Raw genomic sequence first — 26,034 nt, 5'->3', positions numbered from 1 at the left:
ATGAATTGAAGCTTCAGCTTTCAGCATTGGTCCTTCCAGTGAATATTCAGTGTTGATTTCCTTTAAAATTGATTGGTTTGATCTTGCAGTTCAAGGACTCTCAAGAGCCTTTTCTGGCACCACAATTCGAAAACATCAGTTCTTCCATGCTCAGCCTTCTTTATGGTCCAACTCTCACATCCATACACGACTACATGCACTAAGTTAGAAATGGCCAATTTTTGGTTGGTAGAAAGATAAAGGAAGTTACTCTAGGCAGTGAGAAAAGCATGAAAGATGGCATAAAAAAATCATCTTTTCAGCTGTTTGCATCTACTTTGAGCTAAGCATCCTACCTGGTTCTGGGAATATAATGATAAACGAGATTCGCTTAATTCTCACCCCCTGGAGCTTGAAGCCTTGGGGAAGTAGTGAATGAACTCGGTCTGCACTGAGCCAAAGGAACATATTGTTCTGAGGAGACCATTGACAAACAAAAGAGATGATAATTTTATGAGAAAAAAATTATAAATTTTTATATATGAGGTATAAAATGTGCCAACTGAGGATAAAAGTCACATTTTATCACTCTTATATTTCAAGTTATATAGTATATGTTTCTTTCTCTGAAGAACTAAGTTTAATTAGCAAACAGCTGTCTCTTTGATCAATATCTTTTTTTCTTTCCAGAAAAATAAATGAGGACAACATTATATTTTGATATTCAGGGTTTCTCATTTATTACTTTCCTCATCAAGACCTCAACAGGTGTACATCTCTATCTATCAATAAAAGCCCTTTTCAATAAAAGCCTGGCTTTATGTTTTAGATAAATAGCAGCTTAGGAGATTCTCAAGCAAATTTATGCTCAAATACTCTCTGATTACCATAACTTTTCAACACATAATTTAAAATTGGAGATAAAATAAAGCAGTCAGATATAAAGTGATGAAGATTAGAGATATCGCAGGTTTTTTTAATTTCTTTTTCTTATCATGTATTGAACCAGAATTTTAACATATACCTGAGACCTAATAGGGTATCATTGGACACAGAATCCAAATATAACCTCTTCTCAGTGGAAGACTTAGTGGGAAATCTACCCTGCCTCCTAAAATGCTGCACTGTTAATGCTCCATATTATATATTTCAAAGATAGGAGAGAAGCACAGGACCGACCTGGGAGTTGGTTTGTTGTGGTAAATGCTGTTTTTTTTTTGAAGAGCAGAGAGAAATAATCCTTGTGGATTGTGGCTTCCTGACTCCTAGTTACAAAATGGAGAAAGTCACCTGTGTGGAAAAGGAAATTGATTTAAAAGCAGTCAGTGGCCATATCTAACATAAACTTGATGAATAAAATGAAAAGAGGCTCTGACAATGTCAAAGTACATTTTTAAAAAATTGAGAGCATGAAGAAGGTCTTGGAGAAACCTCACTTTGATTTGCTCAGGACAGCGACAGGCACCTCGGCCTTTGTCCTTTCATCAATTAGCCTCATTCTCTGGCTCAGAAGCTGGATACAGATCATCTAAAGGAGTGAGAATTTTTTCCGAGTTCTGTTTAACCTTTACTGAGGGTTTACTATATTCCAGGCACTCTGCAATAACAGAAGACATAAATGTATCAATGTATTCATTTGAAAATATTTGTTGAGTGTAACTAGGTGGTTGGCCTCTGCAAATGCAGTTGTAAACAAGACAAAGTCCCTCTGGATCTGAGATTCTAACCAGGAGGCCCAACTACCAAAGTTTACAGACATATTCACAATACAGTTTCAGGCATGGTCCTGATTCTTGAGAATCTGATAGCCTAGTGGGGGAAGTTAATACATATAGGGAGAGGGAAAACCAGCTAGAAATAGAGGAAGCCAGAAGGTGAAGAGTCTGTGGTCAAATGTTATTTCAAAATGACCTTAACTTACAATTTTATCTCCTTTGGTTTTTGTGCTATCTACTTACCAACCAGTGACACCCCCTATTAAAATCCATTTCATTGTAGAGACATTTTACAAAAGGTCTTCTTTCATGATTTGAGTATAATTAGATAGTCCAAGTCAAGATTCTTACCATTTCTATACTTTGTTATTGAGTAAATTATTCGTTATGAGGGAACTAGTAAAATATTTTGCAAGGTGCTATTCTGAAAAAGAAAACAGGTCAATTTTTAAGTGAGCAATTATGGACTGGTAACAGAATTAAACAGAGTTTCCATCTAGATCACAAACTGCTGTGACAGAGATGCAGCTGGAACAGATCTTGTCTCCTCTGAGGGTTACTGGACAATCCAAAGTCTGTGTTTGGGTTATGAGGACAAATACACAAGAAGGAAACGTATCATATTTAAGACACAGTCTCTGCCCTCAGTAGTATATTTAAGACACAGTCCCTGCCCTCAAAGGTCTTACAGTCTTAAATAAACTACTTTTTCTTCTTGTGGACTTATCCCCAGTAAACCAAACACAGACTCTGGTTTTGTCCGGCAACCCTGAGAGGAGACCAGATCTGTTCCTGGTGCAGAGCCTGACTCGCCATTGGTGCTGAATAAAATATGTTGACCTGGGAAAAAAGTAGCTTATTTAAGAAAGAAAGTGTGCATCTGGTCTGATGTGCTGATTAATGGCAATCTGAAACACTGCAAACTTTTTGGACTTCTTTTATTTATTCATTTGTCATTTATTTTTGATACCTATTCTGTGCTGGGGCTTCCCCTGTGGCTTAGCTGGTAAAGAATCCACCTGCAATGCAGTAGACTTGGGTTCTATCCCTGGGTTGGGAAGATCCCCTGGCAAAGGGAAAGGCTACCCACTCAAGTATTCTGGCCTGGAGAATTCCATGGACTGTATAGTCCATGGAGTCGCAAATAGTCTGACACAACTGAGTGACTTTCACTATTCTGTGCTACAGAGTATGCTGGCAAATACTGGCTCAGACAGTAAAAATTTTGCCTGCAATGTAAGAGACTCTGGTTCAGTCCCTGGGTTGGGAAGATCTCCTGAAGAAGGGTATGGTAACTGACTCCAGTATTCTTGCCTGAAGAATCCCATGGACAGAGGAGCCTGACGAGCTATGGTCCATGGGGTTGCAAAGAGTCGGACATGATTGAGCAACTAATGCACACAGAGTGATGGACAGAACATGCTCTGTCCCCCTGAGCTTTCAACACAAAAACTAAGTTTAGTGAGAGCATCTTCTGCCTAGTTACACTGTTAGAAAATATGTCACCAGGCCATCTGCAAAGAGCTATGCTGAGGATGACAGGCGGTTTAGATCCCTCTCTCCCTCCAAAGCTACAGCCCCCCTGCTTGCACTTGTCTTTTTTTGTGTGTGTCTATTTTTTAACTTTACAATATTGTATTGGTTTTGCCATACATTGACATGAATCCACCATGGGTGTACATGTGTCCCCCTTCCAGAACCCCCCTCCCACCTCCCTCCCCATCCCATCCCTCTGGGTCATCCCGGCGCACCAGCCCCGAGCACCCTGTATCATGCATCGAACCTGGACTGGCAATTCGTTTCACATATGATAATTTACATGCTTCAGTGGCATTTTCCCATATCATCTCGCCCTCGCCCTCTCCCATAGGGTCCATAATACTGTTCTATACATCTGTGTCTCTTTTGCTGTCTCACATACAGGGTTATCATTACCGATTTACTAAATACCATATATATGCGTTAGTATACTGTATTGGTGTTTTTCTTTCTGGCTTACTTCACTCTGTATAATAGGCTCCAGTTTCATCCACCTCATTAGAACTGATTTGAATGTATTCTTTTTAATGGCTGAGTAATATTCCATTGTGTATATGTACCCCAGCTTCCTTATCCATTCATCTGCTGATGGACAACTAGGTTGCTTCCATGTCCTGGCTATTATAAACAGTGCTGCGATGAACATTGGGATATATGTGTCTCTTTCAATTCTGGTTTCCTTGGTGTGTATGCCCAGCAGTGGGATTGCTGGGTCATATGGCAGTTCTATTTCCAGTTTTTTGAGGAAATTCCACACTGTTCTCCATAGTGGCTGTACTAGTTTGCATTCCCACCAACAGTGTAATAGGATTCCCTTTTCTCCACACCCTCTCCAGCATTTATTGCTTGTGGACTTTTGGATAGCAGCCATTCTGACGGGCATGAAATGGTAACTCACTGTGGTTTTGATTTGCATTTCTCTGATAATGAGTGATGTTGAGCATCTTTTCACGCACTTGTCTTAAAGGAGGGAGGCTCCAGCAGGTGCAGTGATGGTTGTCGAGCTGATCCTCATCTTGTAATTATGCCTGAACTTTAAATGGTGGAAAAGCCTGTGGGATATATGAACTCACTGAGAAATTCATTACAGATTTGTTGTTTAGTCACCAAGTCGTGTCTGACTTTTTGTGACATATGGACTACAGCCTGCCAGGCACCTCTGTTCCCCACTGTTTCCCAGAGTTTGCTCATTATAGATGCTAACTGGCAATAGTACTGAGGGACTGAGCACTGCACCATGACCCATTCAATAAATGTTAACAAAACTTCACAATGTATAATTTCCTTTCTTAAATGTTACCTGTGTTAGTGAAAAATCACAAATGCCTAAGAATTTGCTATTAAAATCCCTTTCCTAAATGAGGAGAATGGACCTTGTTCTAATAAGGCCACTTATTAATAGAAGATCCAGACCAAGACTTTGATGATACCCTTGGGTTCTGTCCACCATAGCATACTAGCCCCTTGAGTATTAGTAAATTACTTGGAAAAGGAATTGTTTGCCTACCTAGGTATCTCCATGGTGCCTAAACAGTGAGAATTTTTACAGGTAGCCTGAGAATCTCTTGAGAAAGTTTGTGATGAAGGTGTGAGAAAAATTCTTCAAAGGTGGAAATTAGATTTCAACAGTGGTGTTCAGGATTACCATTTCATTCACCATTGTGAAGTGATAAAGCATAAAATGAAGTGACAAGGGTGAAATTATTTTTGAACCTTGCCATTTGCTTAGGATACAGGAATATTTGCTGATTTTTAAATTTAACATAGTGGGATTCATTTTTTCCTTTTGAAATGAAAGCTTCTTTTTGAGGACAAAGCTGGGATTTTTGCCTGAGAATAAATTGATTTTCTGAACTTTACCTCTTTGGTTCCATCAGCTAGGAGCTGGGGAGGTTCCAAGGTGAATGAAATGCAATTTTCAAAGCACCAACCATGGCATTTCCCATAATTCCCAATGTAATGCTGTCATCCTCTCTTATTATGCAGCACTCCTGTGTGTACAGCCCTCTGCTCATGCTTTAAATACACCCACTCTCTTATATAAGTCGTACAATAATCCTACCAGAGGGTTTAGATCAAATGCCTGTGGCCACAAAGCTAGTGAGAATTGACACCAAGGGCCACGTGTCAACAAATCCCTTAATACCAGCATTTAAAACACTTTGTCCTTCAGAGGTGCCCTTGGGGCACTGGACGGTCTAAAAGGAACAAAATCAAAGCTATTTATCTCTCTTCTTAGAAACATCCCCTATCTTTACCTCTTTTTGTGTATGGTGGGTTTCCTCAGGTTTAGAGCTCCCGAAATTTATAGCATAACTCAGATACACCAAAAAAATGCGATTTTTTGGCTTGGTCTGTAGCTAACCGTGTCACCATTAGCAGGCCTCATCCAATGGGAAGCAGAGAATAGAAAGTTAAATAAACATCAAGAAGAGTTTAAGCTTAGTTCACTCTAAACCATGAAGAGTGCCTTTTAAAAATGTGCGATGTTTCAGAGAGCCACCTTACCCGCCCCCGGACCCCCACCTGCCCTTTTCCATCCTCAGAAAGCTTCTGAGTTCCAGGTAGGGGAGTGACTCTCCTGTCCACATCCAGTGCCATGCTCCCGGCTGCCTGAGTACCAAGTACCCAAATGTGCTCCAATTCTGAAGCAGCTTGGGGTCTATCCTTTCAGTTCCAGCACGTTCCTGGCAAAGCTCCCTGACTAAAATGGCCTCCTTATCATGTTACAGATCTTCTGAGGTCTGGCTGTGATCCTCATTTGTTACTAGTCCAAGCAGCCAGCTCTGCAGTCTTTTATTAACTAGGAGACACCTCATCCCCAGGAAGAAGACCCCCTCTGGCTAAACAGGCTGTTTCTACCAAGTTATACAATGAGAATTTCCCTGCTAGTCTTAACAAATCTATTCTCAGCAATGTTGTGAACTGGAGATCTAGTTACACATAAAATAAAAATGACTGCTTATCCCCACTCGATGGACCGGTATTTCAACTGTATTCATAGTCGATATGAATCAAAAATTGCAGCAAGTTAGTATCAGAAAGCACCTTAAAGCTATGGACTGTCTTCTTCCCCACCTTACAGGGTAAAGAATCTGAGTCGCAGAGATGAAATGGTTGACTATGGTCACACCTCACTAATGGCATTTTAAGCCCCCAACCCCCTGCCCATCAATTATAAACCGACATCAGTCAGAATGGCTGGGTCCTGTCCCCCGTACCTGAACATGAACTTGATGTACGTATCACACTATGACAAAGTTAGTCTGTCAGAGAGAAGAGCTGCAATTGTTTGGGTACATTCCAGTTTCATATAAAATCCTTTGAGCCCAAGGAGATCAATCACATTTCTCGGTAAATAATATGTCTTTAAGTTTCCTATGTATTCGGAGGGCATCTAGGAAACCGAGGTTGGGAAGGAAATGGATGTGCACAAGTTAACTCAGGGAGATTTTCTTTCAGTTCTTTATCTCTGCTCACTGTAGCTTCAAAATAATGCCACCTTTGGGGAGCATGATGGAAGATTTTCAGCGTAAAATGTATTCAGTAATGAGAAACATAAAAAAACACTCCATGAATACTAATGTGTTGCCTAAATATTGTATCTTTAATTTTCCACTCAGTGAATTATCCAAAATAAAATGTAAAAGCAATTATTTCGGGAATGAGATACCATGCCTAAGGGGGGAGGAAGGGGCTTTAGAAATGATACAAAATGGTTGTAAAAATAGGAAAATATCTGGGAAAAAGCGCCTTTTTCCCTGCAGTGCAGACTGCTGATGATGGATTCCTATAAGAACAGCGGCAGAGGCTCTTCTGCAGTTGGAGAGCTGTAGCATTAGGCAGGAGGGAAACCCTCTGGGGCAACAGCAGATAGAGACAAAGCCTAGTGGGGAGAAGGGGGCACTTTGGAAAACTTGTGTGGTTCTCTTTTATCCTCCTGGTGCACACACTTGCCTGGCTCTCACAGCCATATGATTCTTCAATGACATGTATTCTTCCAAGGCCACAAAGTCAGAGGTCTCTCATTCCACGCTCTCACTGGTCAGATGCCACCCCTCCAGTCATCAGTAACCCTTCATTTTCCTGGGCTGGGTCACTTGCCTTTCCAGGCATCCCCAGGAAGCTCTAGGAGCAGGGGCCTATTCCAGTGATGTACAGATAGTCCTCAACTCATGATGATTCAACTTATGATTTTTCATCTTTAGGATGGTGGGGAAGTGATACTTATCCAGCATAAACCAAACTTTGAATGCTCATCTTTTCTGGGGCTTGTAATATGCAGTAAGATCCTTTCTCATGATGCTGGGAGGCGTCCTTGAACCACAGCTCCCAATCCGCCACCTGATCAAGGAGGGGAAATGACCAATACACTTACAACTATTCTGTTTTCCACTTTTGGTACAGCATTCGATAAATTACACGAGATATATAATGCTTTCTTATAAAATGGGCTTGGTGTTAGGCGATTTTGCCCGACTATAGACTAATGTAAGTGTTCTGAGCATGTTTGAAGTAGGTTAGGCTAAGACATGGTGTTTGGTAGCTTAGCTGTATGAAATGCAGTTCTGGTTTATGATATTTTCAGCAATGGGTTTAGCATGGTGTAACATATCAAGGAAGATCTGTAGAGGTGTGAGGGTCCCTCGCTGGGGACTAATGTGGGGAAATTGTGCTGCCCCAGTACATCAGAACCTGACTTTATTTGTAAAGAAGGTTGTTGTGAATGTGATTAGTTAAAGTTGGGGCATACTAAAGCAGGATGAGTCCCTAGTCCAATATGACTAGGGATCTTATGAAAAGGGGAAGTTTGGATACAGATGTGAATAGAGGGAAGATGATATGAAGGGACACAATGAGAACACCACCTACAAGCCAAGGAACCTATGTCCAAGGAAGTTATGAAAGAGGCCTGGAACAGAGCCCTCAAGAGCAACCAGCCATGCTGGCATGTTGAGTTCAGACTTCCAGTCCCCAGAATTGTGAGACAATACATTTCTGTTCTGTAAGCCAACCCATCTGTGGTACTTTGTTACTCTGATATGATATTGGTGCTGTGAGCTTCTTTCCTACTCCTAACACTCATCATTCCTCACCTAGCCTTCTTCCAGTCTTCCCATTAAAAACTGGACTGTCCTCTGAGGCGCTTCAGTTGTGCCATACCAAGGCCTTGACCCTCTCCCAGGAGTATGTGCTTTGAAATCTTTGTGACTGTGGAACATAAAATCTTGTTCCTGTTTGGGGAAGCAGTAAATCACAGATGTCAAAAGTGTAGGTTTGGTAGTCAGAAAGAACAGTGTTTAATCTCTGACTAACGGCACACTACGAGAATGTTAAAGACCCAGGAACATCTGGTCTGTTAAGAAAGTGAAAGTGAAGTCACTCAGTCATGTCTGACTCTCTGCAACCCCATGGACTGTAGCCTACCACGTTCCTCCGTCCATGGGATTTTCCAGGCAAGAGTACTGGAGTGGGTTGCCATTGCCTTCTCCAGAAGGTCTTCCCGACCCAGGGAATCGAACCTGGGTCTCCCACATTGTAGGCAGACGCTTTACTGTCCAAGCCACCAGGGAAGCTGGTCTGTTAAACCCATCATAAATTGAAAACTGTTGTTGTTGTTCAGTTGCTCAGTTGTGTCTGACTCTTTGTGACTCCATGGACTGCAGCATGCCAGGCTTCCCTGTCCTTCACTATCTCCCAGAGCTTGCTCAAACTCATGTCCATTGAGTCAGTGGTGCCATCCAATCATCTCACCCTCTGTCATCTCCTTCTCCTGCAACCTTCAGTCTTTCTCAAATCAGGGTCTTTTCTAATGAGTTGGCTATTCGCATCAGGTGGCTAAAGTATTGGAGTTTTAGCTTCAGCATCAGTCCTTCTAATGAATATTCAGGGTTGATTTCCTTTAGGATTGACTGGTTTGATCTCCTTGCAGTCCAAGGGACGCTCAAGAGTCTTCTCCAGCACCACAGCTCAAAAGCATCAGTTCTTTAGCACTCAGCCTGCCTTATGGTCCAACTCTCAGATCCATACATGACTACTGGAAAAATCATAGCTTTGACTAGACGGACCTTTGTCAGCAAAGTAATATATCTGCTTTCTAATATGCTGTCTAGTTTTGTCATAGCTTTTCTTTCAAGGAGCAAGCATATTTTAATTTCATGGCTTGAGTCAACATCTGCAGTGATTTTTGAGTCCAAGAAAATAAAATCTGTCACTGTTTCCTTTGTTTCCCCATCTATTTTCCACAAAGTGATGGGACCAGATGTCATGATCTTCCTTTTTCGAATGTTGAGTTCTAAGCCAGCTTTTTCTCTCTCCTCTTTCACTTTCATCAAGAAGCTGTTTAGGTTCCTTCTAACTTTCTGCCATTAAGGTGGTGTCATCTGCATATCTGAGGTTATTGATATTTCTCCCAGCAATCTTGATTCCAGCTTGTGCTTCATCCAGCCCAGCATAATGTGCTCTGCACGTAAGTTAAATAGGCAGGGTGAGTGACAATATACAACCTTGATGTACTCATTTTCCAATTTTGAACCAGTTCCATTTCCAGTTCTAACTCTTGCTTCTTGACCTGCATATGTGTTTCTCAGGAGGCAGGTAAGACATTCTGGTTTTTCCATCGCTTTAAGAATTTTCCATAGTTTGTTGTGATCCACACAGTCAGAGGTTTTAGTTTAGTAAATGAAGCAGAAGAAAATGTTTTTCTGGAATTCTGTTGCTTTTTCTATGATCTAATCAGTATTGGTAATTTGATTTCTGGTTCCTCTGCCTTTTCTAAATCCTGCTTGAATATCTTAAAGTTTTTGGTTCATGTACTGTTGAAGCCTAGCTTGGAGAAGTTTGAGCATTACTTTGCTAGCATGTGAAATATCCTAAGTCAAAAATGCATTTACTGGGACTTCCCTGGTGGTCTAGTGGTTAAGAACCTGCCTGCCAATGTAGGGAACAAGGGTTCAATCCCTGATGTGGGAAGATCCCATGTGCTTTAGTGCAACAAATCCCATGTGCCACAACTACTGAGGCCTGTGAGCTCCAAGGCCATTGTGCTGCAATTACCAAGCCCACGTGCTGCCACTACTGAAATCAGCACACATAGAATCTGCGTTCTGCAACAGGAAAGCCACTGCAATGAGAAGCCCACAAACCACAATGAAGAGTAGCTCCTAGTTGCTGCAACAAGAGAAAGCTCTCATGTAGTAAAAAAACAAAAAAAACAAAAAAAACAAAAAAAAAACCCAGCACAGCCAAAAGCACATGAAATTAAAAAAAAAAAATTTTTTTTTAGTGCATTTATTACAGCTTCCCAGGTGGCTCAGTGGTAAAGAATCTGCCTGTCAATACAGGAGACAAAGGAGACATAAGCTTGATCCCTGGGTTGGGAAAATCACCTGGAGAGGGAAGTGGCAACCCACTCCAGTATTCTTGCCTGAAAAATCTCATGGGAAGAGGAGCCTGGCAGGCTATACAGTCTTTGGGGTTGCAAATAGTCAAACATGACTGAGTACACACGCATGTACTACATCTAACTTACCGATATCATGGCTCAGCCTAACCCATCTTAAATGAGCTCAGAGCACTTACATTAACCTACAGTTAACTGTCTCAGGTAATTTATTGAATGTTGTACTGAAATGAAAAACAGAATTTTTGTGTGTGTCCAGAATGACTGTAGGTGTATTGTGTGTTTTCCCTGGTGATCACCTGGCTGACTGGGAGCTTAGGCTCATTGCTTTTGCCCCCCCATCTTAAGAAAGGATCGCACTGCATACCACTAGCCCAGGAAAATGTCACAATTCAAAGCATGATACTTAATGGCCTGGTTGAGGAGGAGGAAGCTGTAAAGAAGACAAAGAAGGAGTGACCAAGAGATCCAGGGAAAAACAAGAGAATGTGGAATTGTAAAAGTGAAGAGGAAAAGGAAAGGAGATGTCAGCAGTGATGAATGATGCTGAGAGGTAACAGGTAAGGACTGAAAACATCCATTGGGGACAATCACTGAGAGGTCAATGGTGACCTTTACAGGAGCTATTTGTTGATGTGATGGAGTCAGAAGCCAGATTACTCTGAGAACAGAGGTGGAATGAGAACACCAAGTATGAGGGCTCTTATCAGAAATTTGGCTGCTAAGTAGATTAAGGAGATCATAGAGTAGAGGAATTTTTATTTTATTTTTGTAAATGAGAATCATCTGAGCATGTTTAAAAGTTAAAAGAGAACAACAGTTTAATATACAAGCTATGATAATATGCATTTCTTGAGAAGCTGGGGGAAATGAAAAACAAACATAGGTGAAGGGGCTATATTTTGATAGGAAGAGGGTATGGCTCCTCTATTGTAATGGGAGGGAAGGTAGGTGGTATAGGTAGACACATAGGTAAATTATCATGTGCAGTGGTAGGAAGAGAAAGTTCTTGTGCAAGACTCATATTGCATATGAAAGCAGCTCAAAAATTCCTAATTAACCCATGCCCATAGTTTTGCTTCAGAAGTTACATTTCTCATAAGGGCTGACTTATCCATAGCCTGGGCCTGTTGTCCATGTGTGCTAAATATTAATATGTTATTGTTAGCCATCTGTATGTCTTCTTTGGAGAAATGTCTGTTTAGTTCTTTGGCTCATTTTTTGATTGGCCCATTTATTTTTCTGGAATTGAGCTGCAAGAGTTGCTTGTATATTTTTGAGATTAATTCTTTGTCCGTTGCTTCGTTTGCTATTATTTTCTCCCATTCTGAAGGCTGTCTTTTCACCTTGCTTATAGTTCCTTTGTTGTGCAAAAGCTTTTAAGTTTAATTAGGTTCCATTTGTTTATTTTTGCTTTTATTTCCAATATTCTGGGAGGTGGGTCATAGAGGATCCTGCTGTGATTTATGTCGGAGAGTGTTTTGCCTATGTTTTCCTCTAGGAGTTTTATATTTTCTGATCTTATGTTTAGATCTTTAATTCATTTTGAGTTTATTTTTGTGTATGGTGTTAGAAAGTGTTCTAGTTTCATTCTTTTACAAGTGGTTGACCAGTTTTCCCAGCACCACTTGTTAAAGAGATTGTCTTTTCTCCATAATATATTCTTGCCTCCTTTGTCGAAGATAAGGTGTCCATAGGTACGTGGATTTATCTCTGGGCTTTCTATTTTGTTCCATTGATCTATAATTCTGTCTTTGTGCCAGTATCATACTGTCTTGATGACTGTGGCTTTGTAGTAGAGCCTGAAGTCAGGCAGGTTGATTCCTCCAGTTCCATTCTTCTTTCTCAAGATTGCCTTGGCTATTCGAGGTTTTTTTGTATTTCCATACAAATTGTGAAATTATTTGTTCTAGTTCTGTGAAAAATACCGTTGGCAGTACATATACACAATGGAATATTACTCAGCCATTAAAAAGAATACATTTGAATCACTTCTAATGAGGTGGATGGAACTGGAGTCCATTATACAGAGTGAAGTAAGCCAGAAAGAAAAACATCAATACAGTATACTAACACATATATATGGAATTTAGAAAGATGGTAATGATAACCCTATATGTGAGACAGAAAAAGAGACACAGATGCCTAGAACAGTCTTTTGGACTCTGTGGGAGAAGGTGAGGGTGGGATCATCTAAGAGAATATCACTGAAACATGTGTATTATCATATGTGAAACAGAACACCATTCCAGGTTCGATGCATGAGACAAGTGCTCAGGGCTGGTGCAATGGGATGACCCAGAGGGATGGGATGGGGAGCGAGGTGGGAGGGGGGTTCCGGATGGGGAACACATGTAAACCCATGGCTGATTCATATCAATGTGTGGCAAAAACCACTACAATATTGTAAAGTAATTAGCCTCCAACTAAAATAAAAAATTAATTTAAAAAATTAATATGTTATTGGCTTGTATTTGTTTCCAAAGTCCATGCTCATATAACCACCATGAATTCATTAATTCATATAATTCATTAATTCAAGTAAGCAAGAAGTATTCCCTAGTTGAATATTTAGGGGTTGTATCCCTGATGTCAAAACTCATACACTTCTCAACAAAGGTCTGCCTCATGTCTACCTCATGCCAAGCACGGCACCAAGAATAGAAAATAAAAAAGTGAACAAGATAGGGAATTTGAAATTCCTTCTTAACTTGTTCTTGTCCCAAGAGACTCATCACGTAGAATACTAATGACTAGTAAAAAACTTATGAAGAATAAATCCATTCTTTTTTATAGCTTGGTAATATTCCATTGTATATATGTACCACATCTTCTTTATCTATTCCTCTATCAATGATCACTTAGGTTGCTTCCATGACTTGGCTATTGTAAACAGTGCTGCAATGAACATTTGGGTACATGTATCCTTTCAGATCATATTTTTCTCTGGATATATGCCCAGGAGTTGGATTGCAGGGTCATATGGTAGTACCATTTTTAGTTTTTTAAGGAAGCTTTATACTATTCTCTATAGTGGCTGTATGAACTTACATTCCCATCAGTAGTGTAGGAGGGTTCCCTTCTCCCCAGACCCTCTCCAGCATCTATTGTTTGTGGATTTTTTGATGATAGTCATTTTGACAGATGCAAGGTGATATCTCATTGTAGTTTTGATTTGCATTTCTTTAGTAATTAGCAGTGTTGAACATGTTTCTATGTGCCTCTTGGCCATCTGTTTTCTTTGGAGAAATGTCTGTTTAGGTCATTTGTCCATTTTTTGATTGGGATTTTTTGTTTTGATGCTGTTAAGCATCTTGAACTGTTTGTGAATTTTGGAGACTAATCCTTATTGGTCATATAGTTTGCAATTATTTTCTCCCAATCTGTACATTATCTTTGCTTTTTTTTTTATTGTTTCTTTTGCTGTGCAAAAGCCTTTGAATTTAAGTAGGTCCCATTTGTTTATTTTTGTTTCTATTTCCATTATTCTGGGAGATGGATTGAAAAAGATATTGCTGCAATTTGTATCAGAGAGAGTTCTGCCTATGTTTTCCTCTGGAGTTTTATAATGTTTATCTCACACCAATCAATCCTAAAGGAAATCAACCTTGAATATTTATTGGAAGGACTGATGCTGAAGGAGAAGCTCCAATACTTTGGCCACCTGAGGTGAAGAGCCAGTTCTTTGGAAAAGACTCTGATGCTGGGAAAGATTGAGGGAAGAAAGAGAAGGGGGCAACAGAGGATGAGACGGTTGGATGGCATCACAGATTCAATGGACATGAGTTTGAGCAAATTCCAGGAGATAGTGAAGGACAGGGAAGCCTGGTGTGCTGCAGTCCATGGAATTGCAAAGAGTCAGACATGATTTAGTGACTGAACAACAACAACAACTAATATTTAGGTCTTTAGTCCATTTTGAGCTTATTCTGTGTATGGTATTAAGGAATGATATAATTTCATTTTTTCTGTTTCATTTCTATACACTAACAACAAAAGATCAGAAAGAGAAATTCAAGAAGCAATTCCATTTATCATGGCATCAAAAAGAATAAAATACCTAAACATAAACCTACCTAAGGAGACAAAAGACCTGTACTCTGAAAACTATAAGACGCTGATGAAAGAAATCAAAGAAGACACAAGCAGATCAAAAGATGTACCATGCTTGTGGATTGGAAGAATCAATATTGTGAAAATGACCATAATACCCAAAGCAATCTAAAGATTCAATGCAATCCCTGTGAACTTACCAATGGCATTTTTCACAGAACTAGAACAAAAAAAATCTAAAAACTTTTATGGAGACAAAAAAGACCCCAAATAGCCAAAGCAATCTTGGGAAAGAAAACAGCTGGAAGAATCAGGCTCCTTGACTTCAGATTATACTCAAATCTACAATATTCAAAACAGTATGGTACTGGCAAAAAAAAAAAATAGAAATATTAGCCAATGGGACAGAATAGAAAACCTAGAAATAAACTCAGGCACCTTTGGTCAATTAATCTATGACAAAGGAAGCAAGACTACATAACGTTACAAAGACAGTCTCTTCAACAAATGGTGCTGGGAAAATCGGATCGCTACATGCAGAAAATTTTCTTCTATTCTCTTTTCTTCTCCTTTATCAAGATTGGAGTCAATAGAAAATAGTAAAAACAGAAAAATAAATGAAATTTTTGTACTGGACTTACAGAGTTTTGCACACAATAAGCACTTAATAAGTGAGTGAAATATCAACCTGATGGCCTTTCTACCAATTGGTAAGTCAACAATCAATGTGTAAAGTCAAAGTGAAAGTGTTAGTTGCTCAGTCATATCCGACTCTTTGCAACCCCATGGACTGTAAACCACCAGGCTCCTCTGTCCATGGGATTCTCCAGGCAAGAATACTGGAGTGGGTTGCCAGGCCCTTCTCCAGGGAATCTGCCTGACTCAGAGATTGAACCCAGTTCTCCCATATTGCAGGCAGATTCCTTACTGTTTGAGCTACCTGGGAAACCACAAATGTGTGTAAATATGATATAAGTGAACTTCTTCCCTTAATTATCAGGACTGTTTACAAAATGAACTTGATCCTCTACATCATGGATTGTGCTAGAAGAATCAAAGATGAATATGGAAGCTCATGGTCTACTAACAGTGCAAAGAGCAAATATTTACAACACAGTGATAAATGCTACTCTAGATATGGTGTGATTATGCTCCCTTAATGGGGTAGGATGGGAGTGGCCTGGCTGGTGTGTGTAACCACAGGGCCCAAGCTAGCCTCAGGAGCATAGATGAAGTATTAGGGCCAGGAGGAAGTGTAAAGGTTAGTAGAATGGGAGGGTTAGTAAGGCAGAAAAGTGAGTCTATACTCTTGATGACAAGAAGGAGGGTCTGAAGTGGATGCCAGGGACTGGAGTATAAGCTAAAGACTCACACACCCAGGGAAATGAGACCCAGGGACTACAGTTAAATGGAGAAGCCCTGGAACCAGGGCTGTTGCCTATTTTTGGCTTCCTGGACCTTCCCTTCTACTCTTGAGTAGACAGAGAAGAAAAGAGTATTCAGAAGTTGAAACAACAAAGGGATCCAGATAAAACTTCCTGGTGGACTTAGATGAAGGAGAAGTTTTAAAATTATAGAAGGACCAGGGTGGTGCTCTTTAGGAAGATGGCCTTAGGCATGGCCACCACTGCAAAAGCCTGAGATACAGTGTAGTGCATGCTCTATGTGGAGAGATGTTTTAATGCCTTCGACTCTGTATCAAGGACTCAGTTATGGACTAAGTTGCATGTATTCACCAGACATTATTAGCTATTAATACTCCTGGTGATTGATATGCATAATGAATTTACACCAAATCTACAACCTTGAGATGATAGATGGAAGGATTTTGACATTTGACAGATCCAATAATTTCTAGTGGGATATAAGAAAGATACACTCTGGTTACATCTTATTTCTAATTTGTTTGTTAAAATATCTATCTTGAGGGGAGTGAGCTAGATGCACATATATCTTCAACAGGAAACAGATAGTTATTAGTTCTCTTAAATGTTGATGAAATGGCTTTATCAACATGAACTACTAGTGGTTTTCATAGACATCTGAGCTATAACTGTCACCTTAAGAGAGGTTTTAGATCTAACCAAAGTAATCATTTTAGGAAGATATCTACAAAGCTAATAATAACTCCAGAACTACTAGTTGCATTGATGCATTTAGATGGATGTTTCATTTACTTTATCTTGAAGAGTATGGGAGGATGCTAAATTTGCCAAACCTAGTCCTTCTATGGGTGTTTTTGTCTAGGCTCCAATAACCATGTGTGCATGCGTGCTCAGTCGTGTCTGACTCTTTGCAACCCCATGGACTGTAGCCTGTCAGGCCCCTCTATCCATGGAATTTTCCAGGCAAGAATACTGGAGTGGGTGCCATCTCCTACTCCAGGGGCTCTTCCCAACCCAGGGATCAAACTTGTGTCTTTTGCGTCCCCTGCCTTGGCAGGCAGATTCTTTACCACTGGGCCACCTGGGAAGTCCAATAACCATAGCCTTGCTTTATAGTAAAGAATTGAGGAGTCTTAACTTTCCATTTTTCCATGAATTGCAGCAGACTCAAAATGACTTTCTGAATGAACTTCTGACTCTAGTTGCATGTCCTTTCTCAGTTCTCTTCAATCATAACTGGAAATGCCCTTCCATTCTGGCAGATGTTTTATTATTAACAGGATGGTTCAATTTTCACAAGAGGGAACTAATAGTCTCTCATGCCTGGTACCTGAGAACTGGCCCACCCCAGAATCTTATCAGGAGATCTCATCCTGAAATCACTGTCAGGAAATCTTTCACAAACTCATGTAAGAGAGATAACTCCTCTGAAGAATTAATCTTGTAGCTCCCTGTCTCCAGGTTCTATGAAATTTTATCTTAAATCAAACAAGTCACTAGAGTATACTTTGGTGTAAAGCCAGTAGAACTGGTATAAGAAGTAGCCTCAAGGAAAAACATGCTGGGTTTAATATGAAGATGATATTGATGAGTATTTGATATTCATTACACACTGTCTTCTCTAGGAAAATCCACCAAAGATTTCTCTCCTTTAGAACCGTGGTGAGCAGAAAGGGGAGTGTGTGAGCCTGTGTTTATGTGCTTCCCCCCAATTTTTAACTGGGGAGTATAATGTACTGAAAAGTGCATAATACAGTACAGTTTAACAGATGAATAGATTTGTGAAGCCCTATCCTGGTCAAAAAGGAAGTGAAAGTGTTACTCTTTCAGTTGTGTCCCACTTTTTGGGACCCCACGGACTGTAGCCTGCCAGGTTTCTCTGTCCCTGGAATTCTTCCCCACCCAGGGATCGAACTTGGGTCTTCTGCACTGTAGGTGTATTCTTTACCACCTGAGCCATCAGGGCTCCCCCACAATTTCTTCCTTCTTTTTCTGTCCTCTTTCTGTTCCCTGGATGGTTACTGTTATTCTAACTCTTATTGTAATTGCTTCCTGGCTTTCCTTAATGGTTTTAAACATGAATATGCATTTCTCAGCAATATAGTTTTTAATCTGTGTGTGTGTATATATATGTATATATATATATGTAGAATCACAATATATTATTTCTTGTCTTTCCTTTTTGTTCAATATTATGTAATATTCATTCATGTTTCTGACTATAGTTGTAGCTTGTTCATTTTCTTTTCTGTATATTATATTCATGTGTCAAAGTGGAGCTATTTGTTTATCCATTCTACAAATGGTAGATATGTGAGTAATTTCCTTTTAGGAGTTATTGAGAACAATGATGTTTTTGACATTTTTGTAACACATATAAAATAGTTTCTATGGAATAAACATATTAGAATATAATTTCTGGGTTTAAAAATAAATATTTATCTAAATACAATATATATGTTTATTTATTTATGTGCATTTTTCTGTGTATATGTATATTTCTAAAGGATTAGTATTCAGAATATTCAGAATAGCCTTCTACTGTGCTTCTTTTGATCATGGATTGGTTTTACCGCATTGGCCTGTTATTCACTAAAAAGTTATGTTTCTCTCTTTGCATTGGTCACTATAAAACATAAAACTACATTTATTACTAGCTGTGCTCTGCAGAACTCTGGGGCATTTGTGGGGTGAGGGGTCTCTAGGGCTGCTATAGGAGGAAGGGTGCATCGCTCTCACTATAGTTATCCAAGCTTTGTTATGAAATATCACGGGCATACAAAGAAATATAGAGAATAATATCAGAATTGTTTTATCCTTTATACAGACTGATTTTCTGAATATGTTTTCATTTTAATAAAAATTGTATAGATTACAAAACAGAAACTTAAGGTGTAACTGACACAGAAAAAAAGTACAGAGCTGGGATTAGAGACCCGAGTTTGTTGATCAGTGCTTGGTGTAAGTCATTTTGTCTCTCTGACCCTGTTCACTTCTTACTGGAGTGAGGCTCAGATGACTAGATGATGTGGTTATTCAAAGATAACCAATGAAGAGTCTTTAGTAAAACACTGAAGAGACTTCAAAAAACCACAAAGGCAGCTATCAGAGAGTCTTATGTCCTAGACTGTAGGGTCTGCACCAACATAGTTATTAATGTAAAGAAATTAATATATTCAGATTGTTAAAGATTATTGGCATCAATATTTAACTCAGAGATTTTTGCTCTTATATTTTGAACATCTTGGTTTATGACAGAGATGCAGTTTTAAAGTTTAAATCCATGTTGTTCAGTTAAACTTTCATGTAGTACTTAAGAATATAGACTTTGAAATCAAATAGTTTGAGTTCAAGTTCAAACTGAGAAACCTTGTGAAAGTTACTTAGCCTCTCTAAGGCTGAAGTTCCCTGTTTATGAAAGAGGCTAACAGTCCCACCGACCACATTTGGTGGTATAAGTGAAGGCAAAATGTTGGGCATCCAATAAATGCTGGCTTCTATCAGATTATTTTGATTGATGGTCTACACTTCTCATCATCTTGGATGACATTAATATCTATATTGACATCCAACATACTGACTTCCTAGGTTTTTTATCTCTTCTTACTAGTAACATTTATCCCCTCCACTTCAGCTACATGGCTACTCTCTGGACCTTGTTAACAACAGGAGCTATGCCTCCTCTGGAATATCCTAATTACAATTTTCCCTCCATTAAAAAAAAAAAAATTAATTAGGAAACACTAGTGGTTGTAACAGATAAAACACAAAATATCAGTGTTTTACCACAATATAAGCTTATTTCTTACCTTATTGGAATCAAGGTGCGTGTTCCTGATTCATGGGCAGCTCTCATTCAAGCAACTGTTTAAAAAAAGAGGTTGCTTTTATCTCGTGCCGTCACCATTTTCACCAGGTGACATCAGAGACTGACAAAGAAGGGAAAGTGCATGGCGGATGACATGTGGACATTTTCATGAGTCAGGTCTAGAATTAGAGTACAGCACTTCTACCCACAGTCCACTGTCCAGAACTCACACATGTTCATAATAAAGATAGGAAAAAATCTCCCTGTGGTCCAGAAGAAAGAATGAATGTGTTTGGTAGGTAGCTAGCCAGTCTCTGCCATCCTATTTCCCCATCTGGTCTTCAGTTCCCAGCCTCATCAAGATATATGATGCTTTCTTTCTTCTACTTCCTTCTTACTGCCCTCTCCCAGTTTTTCTCCTCCTAGTCTAGCCTATTTCCATAAATCAAGACTTGAATTCTTTTAATGCCATCAACTCCCTTACCCCTTTGTCACTTTCTTATACATACATACATATTTAGAAAAGTCTCAGCCACAGATAGCTCTAACTACTCTCCTTCTCACCTAGCAGTGGGTGCTACTGAGAAAGCACACACGGACACACGGACATGCAGTGCCAAGCGAAATGGTACCACTACCCTGTCATATTGTCTCAGATCAACCAGGCTCCCGATGTCGGTACATTATTTCTAACAATTCTCATATTCTACATATTTCTAATCAGCCCTCTTCCTCTTTTCCCACAGTTACTACATCAGCTCCTAATCCCTCTAAACTGCTTTTTGTATTTCTTCCTACTTAAGATTCAGTATATAACTTTGCTTCAAACATCACAGGGAAAATAGAAGCCACCATCCTTGGCCTACAGAGAATAGTGACTATACCACCTTTAAAAGATTTGTATCTGCCAAATCACTTCAAAAGATGCAGATGCTCCCTAACCAATGTCCAATGCCTGGTGAAGTGAGGGTTTTCTGGGTCCTCTCACGGGACATACAGTTAGAGTGTAGAATTGTGAGGCTTTCTGGATAAATCCATTCTAAGATTGCTGTCTGCTCAGTCTTTGAATTTCTTCTTCCCCATGTAACAAGGAACTTCTGGCAACTTATTTTCATGTAGCATGGCCCACTGTCACATCTAGGATTTATATCACTATGCAAATAGTTAGAATACATTGAGCCAACATATTGAATTCAGACTTTCTCTTTGGTTCATGCATATTAACAAATTTAGTCTCACTTAGAAGTCTGCTCCTCTTTCCTTGATCCTGGATGTTCAGAATCCCTTCAAATTGATCTTTACTAAATTTTGCTGAAATAATTAGCAAGTTCTTACAATTCCAGTTGGTGTCAAAATAATCTCCTCCTGGGTTTAACTTTGTAATTGGCTCACAATACACATTCTGGGATATGACTCTCAATATAAAACCTGGCAGGGAGTGGAGACATTTGTCTGATTGGGAAAGGGGAGAGTTGGCTCCTTGCTGGGTTTTTGTAAAGCCTATAGCAGAGAAAACAGCTTCATCAGAGAGGGAGAAGGACTGCTTTGCAGAGCAAGGAAGGGTCAGGGGAAATTGAGGACTTAGAGGACTCTGCATTGTCATCATAGATTATAGGTTAACATCATGTGTCCACTTGACTGGGCCACAGGGTGCCCAGTCATTTGATCAGATATTATTCTGTAGTGTGTCTGTGACTGTTTCTGGATGACATTAAAGTGTGAATTGGTAGACTGAGTAAAGCAGATTGCCCTGCCTAATGTGGGTGAGCCTCATCTAATCTGTTGAAGGCCTGAATTGAATAAAAATGCTCAGTATGGGAGACTTCACTCTCTATGCCTGTGTTTGAGCTGGGACATTGGCCTTTTCCTGCCTCAGTAAGATTAGAACTTAGACAAAAACCATTGACTCTCCTGGGCCTCCAGCTTGCTGACTGCAGATTTTAGACTCCTCAGCTTCCATAATCATGTGAGCCAGTTCCTTATAATAAAGTAATCTTTTGTGCTCTGCGTTTGTGTGTATGTTTCTCTACTTCTATTTATATCTCTCTCTATATATATCATCTATGGGCTTCCCAGGTGCCACTGGTGGTAAAGAACTCTCCTGCCCATACAGGAGACATAAGGGACATGGGTTCAACCCCTGGGTTGAGAAGGTACCCAGGAGGAGGGCATGGCAACCCACTCCAGTATTTTTGTCTGGAGAATCCCATGGACAGAGGAGCCTGGTGGGCTACGGTCCATAGGGTCACAAAGAGTCAGACATGACTGAAGCAACTTAACACTCTTGCACGCATCAATTTATCTATATTTCTCTGGAGAACCCAAACTAACACATCATCCAACTCTTCCCATAGATCTCTATTTTGTTGAGAGCTCACCTCTTGTTGATGCATGCCTTCACTTCCATATGAGAGACCCAGAACATCAGTGATATCAATGACCTTATAATTTGGCAATCTGAAGAATCAAACTTGGTGTTTGGTTTTGGCCTTTCAACAACAGATAATTAGACCTAGATAAATCATAATTTTCAGTCTGTCCCTGAATTAGAAATTTGAACTTGATATTCTCTCTCTTTAAGTTGTATAGCTGAAATAGACACAATCATCCTAGGCTATAAAATGTGATTTTTTTCAAGTTTTCTATAAAGTTGTATGGTAACTGTCACTTGGTTTTCCCAAACCTTGTCTTCAATGAGCACCTGGTTTCAGATAATGACAGCTGATAAATTAATCTACTCTTTTGTTGCCCTATGCTGCGATCCACTCAAGTCCCACCATCTAATGCGTCTAGCATAGTGCCTTTCGCCCAGCCAGGCTGGATAATGGATCCCACACTCCCCTTCTCCTTGCTGTTATGTAAAACCTGTTTTAGTGCAAATTTTTGCATAAATCCAATTCTTTTGGCTGCCAATGAAAAGCAACCCTCACTCCCCTGGCTTTAAAAATCAAGAATTCCCAAGGTAGTATGGCTTCAGGGTAGGGTGTTTCAGGGGTTTATTTGCATCCCTATGAATCCAAGTTGGTTTCAGCTTTCCATTCTGCCATCCTTAGCATATCACCTTTGCCCTTGGGCCAGTTCTCTCAGTGGTCACAAGATGGCTGCTGCAGTTTCAGAGAGCTTGTGCAGACTTTACAAGTTCCAACAGAAGAACAGGGAAAATCTTTTCCAGGAGTAACCCCACCCCTTATCTTATCAGCCAGGACTGGGTTATATATATATCATACATAAATCAATTGCTGACAGGAAAATTGGAACACCACAATCAGCTTTCCCAACACAGGAGTTATCCTTCCCCAGGCACACGGCTGCCCTGAAGAAAGTGGATATAAGGACAAAATTAGGGATCTGCCTGCAAAGAAACAGGGACCACAGCCTGAGTAGGTAACCAATAGTGTTTGCCCTGATGATAATGATTATAGACGACAATTAGAGAATGGTCCACACTTGCTTGTTTATTCTTGCCACCCAGTCTCCACCCTGATAAGAGAAGAGATTTTGATTAAGGGAAGTGGTCAACAGAGGGGTAGACAGATGGATCAGAGAAATCAAGGCACTCATCACCTCCCACAATGAACACCTCTGTCTCCAGAGTGAGCAGAGAAGTTCTCTGTGAACAAGGACATTTAGGTCTCAGTGCTACCTTGGGGAATGCTCTCAAGCCTGTCTAAAACTCCAGTGGTCCAGACCCAAGAGAATAAGGAGTAGAGGAGAACTCTACTCCTGCTTATAAGAATACACCTAATCATATAGCTCACCCAAAGGAAACACAGTTCCCTCATATTAAACCAAAGACTAACATACATTGCAGAGAGCTCCTCTTAGACAGTAGAAAAGATGGGGAAAGTTTGGAAGGAATGAGAACCTATTTCTCTTTATAAACATACTTCACATTTCTCCTAGATCTGGTGAGATTTTCACCCACAGGGTGCCTTCGATATTTAGTAACCTGATCTCAAGTGCAGGCAGAAGTCTAAAAATAACAGGCCCTGAGGACAGACTGCAGGGGTCCCTGATATTTGTGGACCACATGGACAACTCACATCCTCATGAGGGAGCCACTGTGAATTTTCAATTCTGTGTGGTTGTCAGGGTGCAATGATGGTTTGGTTGTGCAGTCTCCCCTGAACCTACGTGTCCAGCCCCTTCCCTGTGCACAGCAACACAGGGCTGAGCCTACTCTGTACCCGGCCAAACAAGCACTCAGACTGGACAATGCTCTGGAGGCCACAGCAAGGAGGGTGGTGTGGCGTTTGCTTCTTTGCGTCACATACTCATGAACTCGCCTCCACCCCAGCCTTAACTTCACACTCCCACCTGAACACTCAACATTCCAGTCTCTCTGGAGTGATCTTTTTAGCTGAGCTGTTTTGCAGTCACACTTTTTTGATTTCAGATCCACACAACAGTTCTGAGAGGCGGCTAGAGAAGTGGACACTGATTCACTGTAGGAAGGGACAGCTCAGGGACAGTTATCCTCTTCCCCAAGGTCACAGTCAATAAGTAGAGAATATACAAGATCGCCTTCTCCTTTCAGCATTCCAGAACTTCGCCAGGTTTAGGGTCCTGGGTTAGAGTGACAGTCTCTGAATATGGTTGCCACAATTGTATGATATAACTGATTAGTGCTAGAAAATATTTTATAGATCATCTGTCCTATTTTTTTCACATCGGTTTGTTTATTCACAGTATACCCAGCCAAACATAGCATGAATTTTTTGACTGAAACAAAAGAGGAAATAAGGGAAAGAGGGAGACCCTTAAAGTGGAAGAGATAAGATTCAAAGCCATGTTCATCTGATTTCAAACCCAACTTCATTCCATTAGGCAACATTGCCTCCAGTGTGTGTGCACCTGTGTGTATACCCATCAGTTCAGTTCAGTTGTTGAATCGTGTCTGACTCCAGGAAACCCTATGGACTGTAGTATGCCAGGCTTCCCTATCCATCACCATCTACCAGAGCTTGCTAAACTCATTTCCATCCAGTCGATGATGTCATCCACCATTTCATCCTCCGTCATCCCCTTCTGCTCCTACCCTCAATCTTTCCCAGCATCAGAGTCTTTTCCAATGAGTCAGTTCTTTGCATCATCAGTTGGCACAAGTATTGGAGTTTCAGCTTCAGCATCAGTCTTCCAACAAATATTCAGGCCTGATTTCCTTTACCGTTGACTGGTTTGATCTCCTTGTGTCCAAGGGACTCTCAAGAGTATTTTCCAACATCACAGTTCAAAAGCATAAATTCTTCGGTGCTCAGCTTTCTTTATGCTCCAAATCTTGCATCCATACATGACTACTGGAAAAAACATAATTTGACTAGACGGACCATTGACAGCAAAGTAATGTCTCTGCTTTTTAATATGCTGTCTAGGTTGGTTACAGTTTTTCTTCCAAGGAGCAAGCGTCTTTTAATTTCATGGCTACAGTCACCATCTGCCATGATTTTGGAGCCCAGGAAAATAAAGTCTCTCCCAGTTTCCATTGTTTCCCATCTATTTGCCATGAGGTGATGGGACCAGATACCATGATCTTCATTTTCTGAATGTTGAGTTTTAAGCCAGCTTTTTCACTCTCCTCTTTCACTTTCATCAAGAGATTCTTTAGTTCCTCTTCGCTTTCTGCTATACTGCTGCTGCTGCTAAGTCGCTTCAGTCGTGCCCAACTCTGTGCGACCCCATAGACAGCAGCCCACCAGGCTCTGCCATCCCTGGGATTCTCCAGGCAAGAACACTGGAGTGGGTTGCCATTTCCTTCTCCAATGCATGAAAGTGAAGAGTGAAAGTGAAGTCGCTCAGTCGTGTCCGACTCTTCAAGACCCCATGGACTGCAGCCTACTAGGCTCCTCCGTCCATGGGATTTTCCAGGCAAGAGTACTGGAGTGGGTTGCCATTGCCTTCTACTTTCTGCTATAAGGGTGGTGTCATCTGTGTATCTGAGGTTATTGATATTTCTCCCAGTAATCTTGATGCCAGCTTGTGCTTCATCCTGTCCAGTGTTTCGAATGATGTACTCTACATATAAATTAAATAAGCAAGGTGACAATATACAGCCTTGATGTACTCCTTTCCCAACTTGGAACCAGTCCATTGTTCCATTTCCAGTTCTAACTGTTGCTTCTTGACCTGCATACAGATTTCTCAGGAGGCAGGTAA

At 40.3% G+C, this 26,034-nt stretch overlaps 1 protein-coding gene across 17 annotated transcripts in view; it reads right to left on the bottom strand.

Annotated features, from left to right (window-relative positions):
• The window catches only part of LOC145526991 (uncharacterized), a 294,041-nt gene that overhangs the window by 55,080 nt on the left and 212,927 nt on the right, over positions 1–26,034 (bottom strand). For 3 of the 17 annotated variants that reach the window (XM_081544178.1, XM_081544172.1, XM_081544176.1), the window contains 2 exons: positions 19,883–19,937; positions 6,820–7,577 (listed from right to left, as the gene is read on the bottom strand). The exons of 1 other annotated variant lie outside the window; for it this stretch is intronic. The gene's annotated coding sequence lies outside the window, so the exon portion shown is untranslated. Of the gene's footprint in view, positions 1–1,158; positions 1,270–1,415; positions 1,577–2,650; positions 4,286–6,819; positions 7,578–8,329; positions 8,468–19,882; positions 19,938–26,034 lie in introns of those variants that run through there. 13 more of the 17 variants (XM_081544168.1, XM_081544170.1, XM_081544183.1 and 10 more) reach the window with 11 other exon arrangements.

The sequence above is a fragment of the Giraffa tippelskirchi genome, chromosome 11, assembly GCF_054371585.1.
Source record: "Giraffa tippelskirchi isolate mGirTip1 chromosome 11, T2T-mGirTip1v1.2.pri, whole genome shotgun sequence".
NCBI lineage: Eukaryota > Metazoa > Chordata > Mammalia > Artiodactyla > Giraffidae > Giraffa > Giraffa tippelskirchi.
Note: the sequence above shows the minus strand (reverse complement) of the source record. Positions and strands in the feature narration are given on the sequence as shown.